The 12,944-nt window shown below is 50.9% G+C and overlaps 1 protein-coding gene across 4 annotated transcripts in view; it reads left to right on the top strand.

Annotated features, from left to right (window-relative positions):
- The first annotated feature begins 3,344 nt into the window (after positions 1-3,344).
- ATP2B4 (ATPase plasma membrane Ca2+ transporting 4) overlaps positions 3,345-12,944 on the top strand; it is a 102,545-nt gene continuing 92,945 nt past the window's right edge. The window contains exon 1 of one of the 4 annotated variants that reach the window (XM_084611559.1): positions 3,345-3,751. The gene's annotated coding sequence lies outside the window, so the exon portion shown is untranslated. Of the gene's footprint in view, positions 3,752-5,310; positions 5,868-12,944 lie in introns of those variants that run through there. The other 3 variants (XM_084611560.1, XM_084611561.1, XM_084611558.1) reach the window with 3 other exon arrangements.

The raw sequence follows: 12,944 nt of genomic DNA, 5'->3' as shown, positions 1-12,944 counted from the left end.
TGTTGTGCCAATTTTTTAAAAAAGGGTAAATGGGATAACAAGGTTAATTATAGGCCTGTCAGCCTGACATCAATCCAGAGCAAGATAATGGAGCAGGTGATAAAGGACTCAATTAATAAAGAATTAAAGAATTCAGTAATGTAATGAATGCAAATCATCATAGATTTGTGGAAAATAGATCCTGTCAAACTAACTTGATTTGTCTGGTAATATTACAAGTTTGATTGATAAGGTAATGGAGTTGCAGTAGTATACTTAGACTACTTAGACTTCTGTAAAGCATTTGATTTGGTACCTCACAACATTTTGATTAAAAAAACTAGAACAACATAAAATTAACATGACACATGTTAAATGGATTAAAAACTGGCTAACTGATAGGTCTCAAAATGTAATTGTAAATGGGGAATTGTCATCGAGCAGGTGTGTTTCCAGTGGGATCCAGCAGGGATCGGTTCTTGGCCCTACAATAGTTAACATTTGTATCAATGATCAGGAAGAAAACATAAAATCATCACTGATAAAATTTGCAGATGGCACAAAAATAGGGGGCGTGGTAAATGATGAAGAGGACAGGTCACCGATTCAGAGCGATCTGGATCATTTGGTAAACTGGGAACATGCAAACAACATGCCTAAATGCAAACATATACATCTAAGAACAAAGCATATAGTATCCTATTCTGGGAAGCAGTAAGATTTGAAGGGCATGGTGGGTAATCAGCTGAACAGGAGCTCCCAATGTGATCCTGTGGCCAAAAGAGCTAATATGATGATGGGATGTGTAGACAGGGGAATCTCAAGTAGAAGTAGAGAAGTTATTTTACCTCTATATTAGGCACTGGTGTGACTGCTGCTGGAAGACTGTGTCTTGTTCTGGTGCGCACAATTCAAGAAGGATGCTGATAAATTGAAGAGGGTTCAGACAGGTCCTGAGAATGATGAAAGGATTAGAAAACCTGCCTTATAGTGAAAGACTCAAAGAGCTCAATCTCTTTAGCTTACCAAAGAGAAGGTTAAGAGGCAACTTGATTAGTCTAAAAGTATCTACATGGGGAACAAATATTTAACAATGGGCTCTTCAATCTAGCACAGAAAAGTACAACTTGATCCAATTGCTGGAAATTGAAGCTAGACAAATTCAGAGTGGAAATAAGGCATACATTTTTGACAGTGAGGGTAATTAACCATTGGAACAATTTACCAAGGATCATGGTGGATTTTCCATCACTGACCATTTTTAATCAAGATGGGATGTTTTTCAAAAGAGCTGCTCTACGAATTATTTTGGGGAAGTTCTGTGGGCTGATATACAGGAGGTAAGACTAGATGATCACAATGGTTGCTTCTGGCCTTGGAATCGATGAACGCTCACATGAAGCGATCAGGTGTGTAAGTGTTTGCAGGATCTGTCGTTTAGATGGTAAGCTATAGTAAGCAGAGACTGTTCTCTTGCTATGTGTGCTTATAGTGGTTAGCACAAGAGGGCCCTGATCTTGGCGGGAGCTCCTAGGTGCTATGGTAATCCAAATAATTAATAATAATAAAATTGAAATACAAAGAGAGATATGCAAACGTACTTTCAAGTCCTCTGTTGAGCACATCGTAACCTTTTCTTTTAAAAACATACACCCACAACTGCGAGCTGAAGTGATGTGTGAAGTGAAGTGATTTATCTGTGAAACACCTACATGGGGAGAGAAGCCATGCAATGGGCTTACGGTTGCTGGAGCAAGGTAAATAGTGAGTCATAATGCACTGGAATAGTAATACAAATCACAAGGAACAGAGGGGAGAGAGCCAGGAAGGATGGTCCGTTGGTTAAGGTGCTAGCCTGAGACCTGGGTTCAACTCCCTCCTCTGCCACTGATTTCTGCATGACCTTGGGCATGTCACTCTGTCTTTCTGTGCATCAGTTAATAATAGCACTGCCCTGCCTCACAGAGGTGTTGTGAGGATAAATAGAGATAGTGGACATGCTCAGATACTATAGCTAGGTAGATATATGGTGGGAGGAGACCAGAAAGTCATTGACTATTTAGAGGATGGGAGCAGCCAGTTTAGCCCAATCCCACAACTGACTATACAATCTGTCTTTGCTGGATCTGGGCTGTGAGAGAGGAAGAGTTTCATGACTCCCAATAAGTCACTGAAAAAGTAGATCCAATGCTAGATTCAAACATTTCTAACCATGCACCTTTAATTAGAGAAGCCATGGGTATGTGGAGACTTTCCCTATATAAAAGGACCATATATGAGGTAGACTTAAAGCTCTGCATTTAGGCCCTGATCCTGTAAACAATTCTGCTTGTGAGTAATCTTACCCATGCATGACAGTAACGTACTGCAGCTACTTATATCTGTAAAGTTACCCACATAACTTATACCCACCAGCATAAATATTTGCAGGATCAAGGACTTATGTTCTGTAAAACAAAGTGTTATAAAACCTAAGGGCTTGTATACACATGGAGGTTGCACTGGCTGAACTTTCATTGGTTTACAGGAACAGGTTAAACCAAACCAGGTTTAAACCAGTTTGAGTGTCCACACACAATAGTTGCACCAATTTAACTAAATAAGAACATAAGAATGCCTGGTCCATCTAGCCCAGTATCCTGGTTTCTGACTGTGGCCAGTGCCAGATGCTTCAGAGGGAATGAACAGAACAGGACAATTATTGAGCAATCTATCCCCTGGTTATCCAGTCCCAGCATATGGCAATGAGAGCTTTAGGGACATGGGGTTGCATCCCCTGACCATCTTGGATAACAGTCCTATCCTCCAGGAACTTAACTAATTCCTTTTTGAACCCAGGTTTCAGAGTAACAGCCGTGTTAGTCTGTATTCGCAAAAAGAAAAGGAGTACTTGTGGCACCTTAGAGACTAACCAATTTATTTGAGCATGAGCTTTCGTGAGCTACAGCTCACTTCCATCGGTAACTTCACTCCGATGAAGTGAGCTGTAGCTCACGAAAGCTCATGCTCAAATAAATTGGTTAGTCTCTAAGGTGCCACAAGTCCTCCTTTTCTTTTTTTGAACCCAGTTATACTTTTGGCCTTCACATCCCCTGGCAACAAGTTGCACAGGTTTTGCAAATAAGTACTTCCTTATGTTTGTGATGGGGTATCTGCCCCACACTGGCAGAGAAGGGGTTAAAAGCAGCCTAGGGAGGCTGTGCAGGGAGCAGCCAATCAGGGCCCAGCAGGCCCATATAAAAAGAGTTGCAGGGGCAGGTGCTTAGTTGCTGCAGGGAGTCCAAGGGAGAGGACAGGGTTCCTAGATGGCTGTAGTAGGGTAGTACCTCAGCTAGGGCAGCTGCTAGCGGGGACTGTGGGAGCTAGAGAGACCTGCTGGAATGTGCAGGCTTGAGGCCCTGAGAAGAGGGCAAAGAAGGTGCTGGGGCTGCAGAGAAGTGGCCCATGAAATTGAATCAGCAGTGGTGAGAACTTAAGGAGAGGTAGCAGGAAGCTGCCAGCTATAGGATCTGTGGACTGGGACCCACAGTTGTGGGTGGGTCTATTGCCCCCCCTGGGGAAGTGGCTGGACTACTGAGATGCTAAACCTCCCTTGGAAGGTGGCAGTACAGAATGTGACATGGCTGGGGGGCTGCATCACAAAGAGGATGCCATTGCCTTGGAGTGATGTGGGTCCAGGAGCAGATATGACAGTGGGTGAAGTACCGTTGGGAGAGGGTACACTGACCTGTGGAGCTAATCCCCAAGATTGCCAGCAGGAGGAGCCTGTGTGGTGAGTGAAGCCCCACCATACCTTCCAGTGTTTTTAATCTCTCCTCCTATGGAAGCTGTTCCATACCCCTAATAGCTTTTGTTGTCCTCTGTACCTTTTCTAATTATCCTTTCTGAGATGGGACAACTAGAATTGCGTACAGTAGTCAAGATATGGGCATACCATGGATTTATAGAGCGGCATTATATTTTATGTCTTATTGATCCCTTTCCTAATGGATCCTAACACTCTGGTTGCTTTTTTGACTGCTGCTGCACATTTAGTGGATGTTTTCAGAGAACAATCCTGGGCGACTCCAATGTCTGTCTTGAGTGGTAATCACTGATTTAGAACCTATCATTTTGTATGTTTAGTTGGAATTGTTTTCCAGTGTACATTATTTTGCTCTTACCAACATTACATTTAATCTGTTTTGTCACTCTTTTGTAAGATCCCTTTAGAAGTCTTGAATAATTTTGTATCCTCTCCAAACTTTGCTACCTTATTGTATGCTCCCTTTTCCAGATTAATTATGAAAGTGGAACAGCACTGGTCCTGGTACAGATCTATGGGGGGATCCTGCTATTACCCCTCTCCATTGTGAAAACTGACTATTCCTATTGTTTCTTATCTTTTAACTAATTACTTCTCTATGAGGAGCTTTCCTCTTATCCCATGACTGCTTAATTAGCTTAAGTACTATTGGTGTGGAATCTTGTTAAAGACTTTCTGAAAGTCCAAGTGCACTGTATCCACCGGATCATACTTGTCCACATGCTGCTTGACACACTCAAAGAATGGTAATAGATTGGTGAGGCATAACTTCCCTTTACAAAAGCCATGTTGACTCTTCCCCCAACATATTGTGTTCATCTGTCTGATTCTGTTCTGGACACTAGTTTCAACCAATTTGCCTAGTACTGAAGTTAGACTTTCCAGCCTGTAACTTCCAGGATTGCTTCTGGAGCCTTGGCATTACATCAGCTATTCTCTGGTATGAATTTATTATTTTGTGTGGAGCAGGCTTAAGATCAACAGAATCAGCTCCATAATTAGTTCTTGCTTTACAAGAAAGCAGGAGGATTTGGTATAAAAATTTTGGACTGACTTGTCTCCTCCTGCTTGCAACTCAAATTTTTGGCCAGGGCATGAAATCTCAAGTGTGAAACTGACTAGAAAAAAGTGAAACTGATCAGCCTACTTCTCACTGTCCAACCTGAGTGAAAACACACAAGCCAAAGCATCGCCAGTAATGAAAACTCTGCGCGCACCCCATCTCATATCTTGCGATGACCTCTACACAGGCAAAGCTCTCCTGCACTAACGTCACGGCAGGATCGGGACCCCAGATTCTTAGTTTCTTCCGGTGATCTCCCCACCGCTTTCATGCTCAGAAGCCCACCTGGATCTATGGAAGGGGGGCGGGGGGAACTCTCGGAGAAGGGGGAGCTGCCTTTTGCCACTTCCCCCTTAAAAAAGCAAAGCCGAGAGCCAGCAGCAGCGGGGCTGGGACTGTTGCATATGAAGCCACCTTAAGAGACTTCCTCCTCCTCCTCTCTGGGATGGGGTGAGGCTGGCTGGGCTAGGCAGTGGCGTTGCCATGACAAGCGTTTTCTTAAGCTAGCGCCGCTCGTGTAGGACTCGCTCCATTTGCAAAGGGCTGGCTCTGAAAACGGGGAGAAGGGAGGGAGAAGAGGCAAAAACAAACCCAAGCGCCCCCCCATCTGCTGATCAGCTTCAGTGCAGAGATCGGTGGGGGGTTGTTGGTTTTTCCTTGCAGACCTGCAGCGTGAAAGGACAGTGGTCTCTCTCCACCCTCCAAACTTTGGGAAGAGCAAAATCCAGCGAAGTGGAGGGGGGTGGAAAAGGAGGGGCAGGGGGGTGGAAAAGCGAATCCAGGCGCTTGGGATTTTTTTAACCCCTTCCCGTCCATGGAAATCCAGGGGGGTTTCCCTGCCAGCGGAAAACGGGATTACTGGAGGCGGAGGGAAAGCAGCCGCAGTCTATGAATTGATTCCGCCGTGCGAAAGCCATTGATCGCATGGCGCTTCCCCCGCCCGCAGCCTGAAGCGCCGGAGCAGCTGGGCGGGTTGTAAGCTCGGGCTGGAGGAACCTCGCCTCCCGAGCCAGGAGCGCGGTAAGTGGTTTGTCCTGTTGGGCTGGTGGCCTTTCGCCTCCCGCTTCCCCCGTGCATGGAGCTGCTGCTCCACGCGGGGTCAGGGGCTGGGATTTCTCCCGGGGGGGGGGGGGGGGCGGCTGCCTGGCTTCCTCTCTGGCCGAGGAACAGGCAGCGAATGGAAACCTGTTGCAAACCTGTATTCCGTGCCCCTCTCTCTCCCTGCTCCGGTGCTACTTGTCCGCAGAGCGAAAGGAGGCAGAAGAGAGGAGATCACCCGGGCCGGGGGGGGGACGACACAGGGAGGTGGTGAGGGCTGGAAACAGAGGGGGGCTGGAAAGCAGAGGGGTGGGCGTGTGCCCCCCCCTCTCTCTCTCTCAAATCGCTGGTTGCAGCAACACGAACAAGCTCTTTGGGGGGTGGGGGGGGGGTATTTTCTTTCTCCACGGAAATCCAAGCCGGTGACTCGCCCTGGCCATGCTGGCAAAAAAACAGCCCCTGGGAGCCCTTGGGAGTTTGCAAGCTATAATTAGCTGTGGAAAATTCAGGGAGTTCCCTTAAGTGGAGCTGGGTCAAAAACCGAGAGAAATGCACTGTTGTCTGGGGGGGAGGGGATGTTTCCTAGGAGAAAATACCCGTGGGGGGGGGGCGGCGGGGAAGGAATATTTGTAAAATGGAAATAAGTTTGGTGCTTGTATGTGTTTAATCAGGCGAGGAGCGTGACCGTGCTGCTTTCTGGCTGGGTTGGCTGACTTTGATCAGAGGCAGGGTTGCTGGAACAATTTGTATACTGTGTGTGTGGGGGGTGGCCCCGAGAGCCATTGAACCAAACTCTAAACCCTGGATATGATGGAAACCGCAAACCACTTCAAGCCGGGGGTGTGGTAGCACCTAGGATCAGGGGAACTTGCTTTTTTTTTTTTGCGGGGGGGAAGCAGAAGCCTATTCCTCACCCTTGTCTTCTAGGCTTATTGTTTCTTGTCCCAATTTTCTCTCCCTCTCCTTTGGTCCTGATGGCTTGGTTTTTTTTGACAGGTTGGGTGGGTGTGGGGGGGGACTTTTTCCCCTGGCTCCCTGGACTCAGATTTGATCGTCTGATGCAGCAGTGTTTTCTTGTGCATTTTTCCACCCTCAATGTTTCTCTACCTTTCCCTCCTTCCACCCGGCAGGGAGGTGGGTAGTGGTGCTGAATTCCTCTGCGAAGGAATCCATGCCAGTGTGGAAGATTTCTCAAAGGAGAACTGGGTAGTGGAAGAGTGGTGCCCACTATCAAGCCTGGCACCGGTTGTTTCACTGTCTAAGCAATCGGTTATTCCAGTGTGTAATTCTGCATATCTGCATGTGGGTGCCTGTCTGGCTGTAGCAGACTGCAAGTTCTCTGGGGCAGGGACTGTCTCTGGCTGTGGGCACTGGAAGTCTGAGCCTGGCTGGGGTCTCTGGGCACTATGGTCATATAAATAAGGGGTGGGGGTGTGTCCAGCATGCTAGACTCTAATACAGTGACCTGCTGCTTTATTGCTCTGGCATTCGGGTCTGTCACCCCTACCGTTGAGCCTGGCTTCATTTGAAAAGGGGAAGCTCATTTCCCCAGTCCTGCCTCTCCTAACCCCCACCCACTGGGAGGGCTGCCAGGTCTGCAGATGCAGAGGGTTGAGGGAAAGGCCAACTAATTGGGTGGGGCGCAGGGGGATGGGGTCAAACATTTTGCTCCCCTAAGGGAGCCACCAGTGTCTAGTCTATAGGGGGATTTGCCACGGGAGCAACAGGACACAGTGGTCTGGCTGGGATGCTGGGCTAGGAACATGTGCTCCCAGGGCGCTCTGGCTGCTAGGGAGGGTGTCAGCAGGTTCTGCCACTGCAGAGTTCATTCATCAGGGAGATGGCTGGGGGCACTGTGTGGGGGTGGGGGGGCTGCTTTCCCTCCCTGCTCACACATGATCCCTGCATGGCGCAGCCTGGCCTGCTGTGGTGCAGCGGGTGGGGTGGGGATGCTTTTAAGGAACAAACAGATCAGGGGAGGGGGGCCCAGCCAGGAGTGAGCAGGTTGCCCCACCTCTTCGCAAGAGAGGGGGTGCAATGAACAACAGGCATGAGGAGGCCAGGATGGAATGGGTGGAGGGAGAGGCTGCTGCCTTCAGCCCCCCAAAGCCAAAGAAGAATTGCATACTGTGGGGCACAGAGGAGGGGCATAATGGGCCAGCTCAGACCACCTAACTGGCCCAGCCTGATTTCCAACAGGTGCCAAGATCTGGCTTAGCTCTCCCTTCAGAGGGTTGGGGTGCTGTTTCTTTGCTCCTCTCGGATCTCCAGTGGGGGGCTGTGGGCAGGGTTCCATCCCAGGGGGACACCAGCAATCACTAAGGGGTGGGAGTGTGGGGCCCATGCTGGTAGCAGAGCTAAATTATTCTAGTGGGGGTGAGATACAGACAGATGTGGCTTCAAGGGGCACACCCCTCCTTTATTCCACTCAATGGAGAGGATCCCACCCTTGCAGCAGGGCACTCCAGGATCCCTGGGCTGGCTGGGTTCAAGCCCTGCAGTCTGACCCCACTGATCCATTGTGCTGGAGTGGGTGGATACCTACAGCAGATGGGCATGGAATTGAAGGAGCCTCCCCCTGGCCTGCACCCACAGGCAATCCTGATTGACTTCCCACCAACCTCGTGGCAGGTGGCTAGGAAGAAAACTCTAGCGGGGGAGACTCCTGTCTGTTACTACACCTCTCCTTGGGAGAGCTGCAGTCGTAAACCTCTCTGGCAGCTGCTGCTTGGTGTCTGGGTGGGTCTCCCTGACCTCGTTAGCCTGCTTTCGGGGTCACAGGGAGCATCACCCTCTGGATTCCCCCACGTCCCCTTGTTGCTCAGGAGGGGTCACCCATACGTCTTGTCTGGTGTGCTGGGGTGGCCGGCTGTATGCAGCTGCAGGATAGGATAAGTGCATTAGACTGGCATGGGATGGGCAGTGTGCATCTTTCCCCTCTGGAGTGCTAGGCCTGAGCAATCCAGCTTCAGGTGCCAGTGAGAAGAGGTTCTCACAATCTGGGCTGGGTGACGTTGACCCATGTGGAATAGAACCATCGGCGCTGTTGCTGGTCTCTGCTGGGGAAGGGTCAAAATAGCTGTGGGGTGCGGGCTGCAGGTTGGGATTGAGGCGCAGTGTCTGGCAGGGCTGTGTGGGAGTCCAGGACTGAAAGAGTGGGGGGAGTGCAGCATCAGGTGTGCTGCAGGGCAGCAAGCACTGAGGTGCCCTGGTAGGGCTGCGTGAGCACTCGGCTCCGGAACAGGCAGGGATGTCAAGTGTATTGGGAGAACAAAGCTGGAGCAGCACAGGGTAGAAATGCAGGCGGGTGGGTGGACGAGCCAGTCCTGGACTAGCAGGATGTTTCAGGGTGGGATTGTGGTGCTTTGGCAGCGCTTCATGGGGGCAGTTTGCGCCGTGCCATGCCTGGCGATATCGTTCCCTCCCTCCTGTCTATTCCCATCCATCAGATCAAATCAAAATAAAAAATAAGCAAATAAAGCAGAAGGAGAAGCTGGATTGCAGCCCACACGGCCGGCAGACAAATGACTGGGAATAAGTGCTCTTCCGGCTCTTATCTCTCTCCCCTCTCTGCTCCCAGCACCCTTTTTGCTGCTTGGTTCTGTGCTCTGTAGCTTTGGAGCATTCTTCTGTCACATTGAGCATCTGGTTTGAATCTGCATGCTTTGTGGAGTGATGCTGCTTGTTACACAGCTGGGAGGAATGTGCTGTCGGAGGGAGGGCCCCCCTGTGCTCAGTTCACAGGCTCACTAACCTGCCCCAACCCTCTTTCACTTGAGGGTGATGCTGAGGGTCTCCCTGCAGCTCAAAGGATTAGAGGGAGCTTCTGTGGGGGAGGCTGAAATCTGGGTGGCCCCTTCCTGCTTGGCAGAGACCAATTCAGGCCAGAATTGAAAGTAAAGGGGAAGGGCATGGGAGCTGGTCCAACAGGTTATTGTCCTGGTATCTCTGGGGCCCTGGGTTTGTATGGGGCTTGGATCACAAACAACATAGTTTGGTAAAGTTGATGGGATTTTTGTCTGCAATGCAACACACCACATTAGAGTACACCATGATGGTCAAGAGTCTGACGGAGGCATCCTTGTGGGTGAGTGGGGCTATGGGCTGGCAGTGAGGTGGATCACCAGAGCTTGGGACTGGAATAGTAGGGAGCTCTCAGTCAGAATTGAGGGGTGTGGGGAGCCTGGGGTTGGAACAGCAGTGGGGGAGGTCTAGGTCAGGCTCGAGATGCATCGACAGAGTATTGGGGGGGAGCCCAGGGCTGGAATGCAAATGGGGTGGAGGGTCAGGGTGGAGGCCCCTCAGCACAGGCAGGAGGACCAGGGCAGGAGTGGGGTGTTGGCAGAGGTGTCTGTGTTTGGAGCCAGGCAGAGCACAGGCAGCCTGCAAATCAGTGCCCTCAATCCTTCACTTCTCTGAGCACTGAAATGCGCCTGAATATTGACTAACGAGAGAGGCCGACAGCCCCGCAGCCCTCACATTCCAGTCGGAAGCAGTGGCACAACTCCCTTTCAGGGCCAGCGGCCGGTGAGGTGCTGCCGTGACCTCTGACTTGGCTGCTGGGTGACTCCCCCCAGGGAGTTGCAAGGTAAGATCCAGGAAAGGGATGATTTGGGTGTGGGAGGTGGCGGGGTCAGGACTGCACCATCTCTGGGCCTTGGCTTGGGAGGTGTGCGGTGATGGTGGGTTCCTTTCCTGGTCTGCTGCTGGCTTGTTGGAGGCCGTGCGTAGGGAATCCTCTCAGCTCCTGTAGAGAGTCCAACAACCCCAGAGCCTTTCCTGGGCCTCTGTTCAAAACGGAGTTCTTCATAGGGCACCTGTCCCAGGGTTTATGGGTGTTGGTTTGTGGCAGGTAGAAGAACCCTCCACTTGAGGGAAAACCAAGTGGAGGGAACAGCCCAGCTGTGCCGGTGCTGGCCTGAAAAGTGCCCAGTCTGTGTCTAGCAAGGAGGGGGCTTTTGCTGTCTCTGGACATGCTCTTGGCATGACTGTCCAGAACTGAGCAGGGAAATGCTGTGCCAGACTGCTGCACTCTGGGTGGAGTGGTGAGAGGCAGCAGACTGAGCACTTTGGAGATCAGGCCTCTGCATCCATGGAGCAGTGGCAGGGTGAGTGTCCCCTGGGCTCTGAGCTGGAGGCCCTGCCCCACTCCCCAGGGCAGTTCCACGTCCAGTCTGATCCAGGCAGTGATGCCCCTGCTGAGGCTGCAGTGTGATGTGGGCACCAGTCTGGCTAGATCTGCACTAATACCCCTGCTGGGAGCACTCCTGGGGGAAGGTGTGGGGATTGGAGGATGGCTTTGATGGCAGCAGGAAGGGACGAGGGTTACTTGGTGATGCCGAGAGCCAGCCAGACCTTCCCTTCCCATTCCATACTGAACATGGGTCCTTCTAAGTGGGAATTCCCTGCCCTCTATTAGCCTGTAAATCCATGGGTCTTGCTGCAGATCTGCCTGTTGTCAGCATGCCCAGGGACTTGTCTGTCCCAGGCAATCTAAAGGTCCCACCAGGGCTGCTATTGTAGCAGCATTGGGAGTCCTAGTGCAGACAGTTCGCGGGCACCCATTGGGTCCTCGAGACCCGCATCAAGCGGGTGACTGAAGCTCCAGGGCCTGTTCTACACTAGCCCTCCTGCTGACAAAGGCAGCGGGAGATTTGAGTGGAGAAAGGACTCCTGTAGCCGCAGCAGAGGCGAGCGAAGCCAGTGTGCAGGAGAAGGCAGGGAGGGGCTGCGCTATTGTCCTCTCGCTAGGAAGAAACTGGGTGGCACATCTGCTGTGACTAGAGCTCGCTCCTACTCTTCCTCCCCAGGAGTGCAGTTCCCAGAGGCCCTAGGCTGCCTGCACTAGATGAGCCTTCTCCATGTTTTGTGTTGGCCTAGCCCCATGCACAGGAGCAACTGTAGGCATCCTCATGGCTCTGGTCTAGTGACCAGATAGCAAATGCAAAAAATCTGGATGGGGTGGGGAGTAATAGGCACCTATATAAGAGCCCCAAATATCAGGACTGTCACCCTACTCTGTGCCTACCTTGTCCTCCCACCCACCTCTACCTGTTTTGGATAGCTTGACCCAGGGGGGCAGGGACTGTTGTCTGTCCCTTGTCTATAAAACACCTAGCCCCTTGGGGGCCTGATTCCAAAAGTGATACTCTTGTAGTGTGACTAACTCTGCCATCCAAGCCATGTGGGAGCAGCTGGCCAATGCACCCGCTACCATAACTGTGTACTCGTGTGTATGCACTACCATAACTGTGTACTCGCGTGGCCCCACCTGTGATGGCAGCAATGTGGTGGTGACAGTAATGGGGAAATGTAGCCTGGACTAGGCCTGTTTGGTTTCTCTAGTGTCTGCTTTTTCCTACTCCTCCCCCTGCTCACCTCACATCTGAATGAAGGGGGTGCTGTACATCTCTCTGGGGACCTGGGATGGGGACATCTTTGGAGAGGACATATGGGCTGGCTGCATCTAATCCTGCTGCCTCCTAGGTAGGGCCTTGCTGCACTCAGCAATATCCTCAACTCGGCCATCAGGGTAGCAGCACTGGTCTTGTGGGGGGCCTAAAGCACTGACCGAGATGTGCAGGGGTTTCCACTGATTGGACTAGTCAGAAATTGTTACTCAAGACCCCCTGAATGCCATCATCTGCACTAAGGGTCAGTACTGTTGCATGGACACCAGTTATTGGCTCAGGTCTATCCCTGAGCATAGACAAGACCTGTATCTGCTTGAGTAGGAGGCAGGTTTGGGGGAGCAAAGCTTCTTTGACCCCATTTTCCTTCTGCTCCACTGGGCTCCATAAGGCTCTTTCTCTTTGGGCCTGTCAACTGCAAAATAAGATTTGTACTGGGGCCTCCCAGACACCATGAGGTTTCTGGTTAACCTTGCCAATGTGAGCCTAACAGTGTTTCTCATCCGTGCTCCAGCCCCAGGCTCTCCATAGCTGGGATGCTATTAGGGGAGATGATTACATCCCATTTATTGAGCTGGATCTTGACAGCACTGGGGAGCTTCTGTTTTGTAACAGCGTCCCCTAGCAGGCTTGCCCAGTGATGACCTTC

The sequence above is a fragment of the Lepidochelys olivacea genome (genome assembly GCF_965140295.1).
Source record: "Lepidochelys olivacea isolate rLepOli2 genome assembly, chromosome: 21".
NCBI classification, from domain to species: domain Eukaryota; kingdom Metazoa; phylum Chordata; order Testudines; family Cheloniidae; genus Lepidochelys; species Lepidochelys olivacea.
The sequence above is the reverse complement of the archived record's forward strand: the minus strand, read 5'-3'. Positions and strand labels throughout refer to the sequence as shown.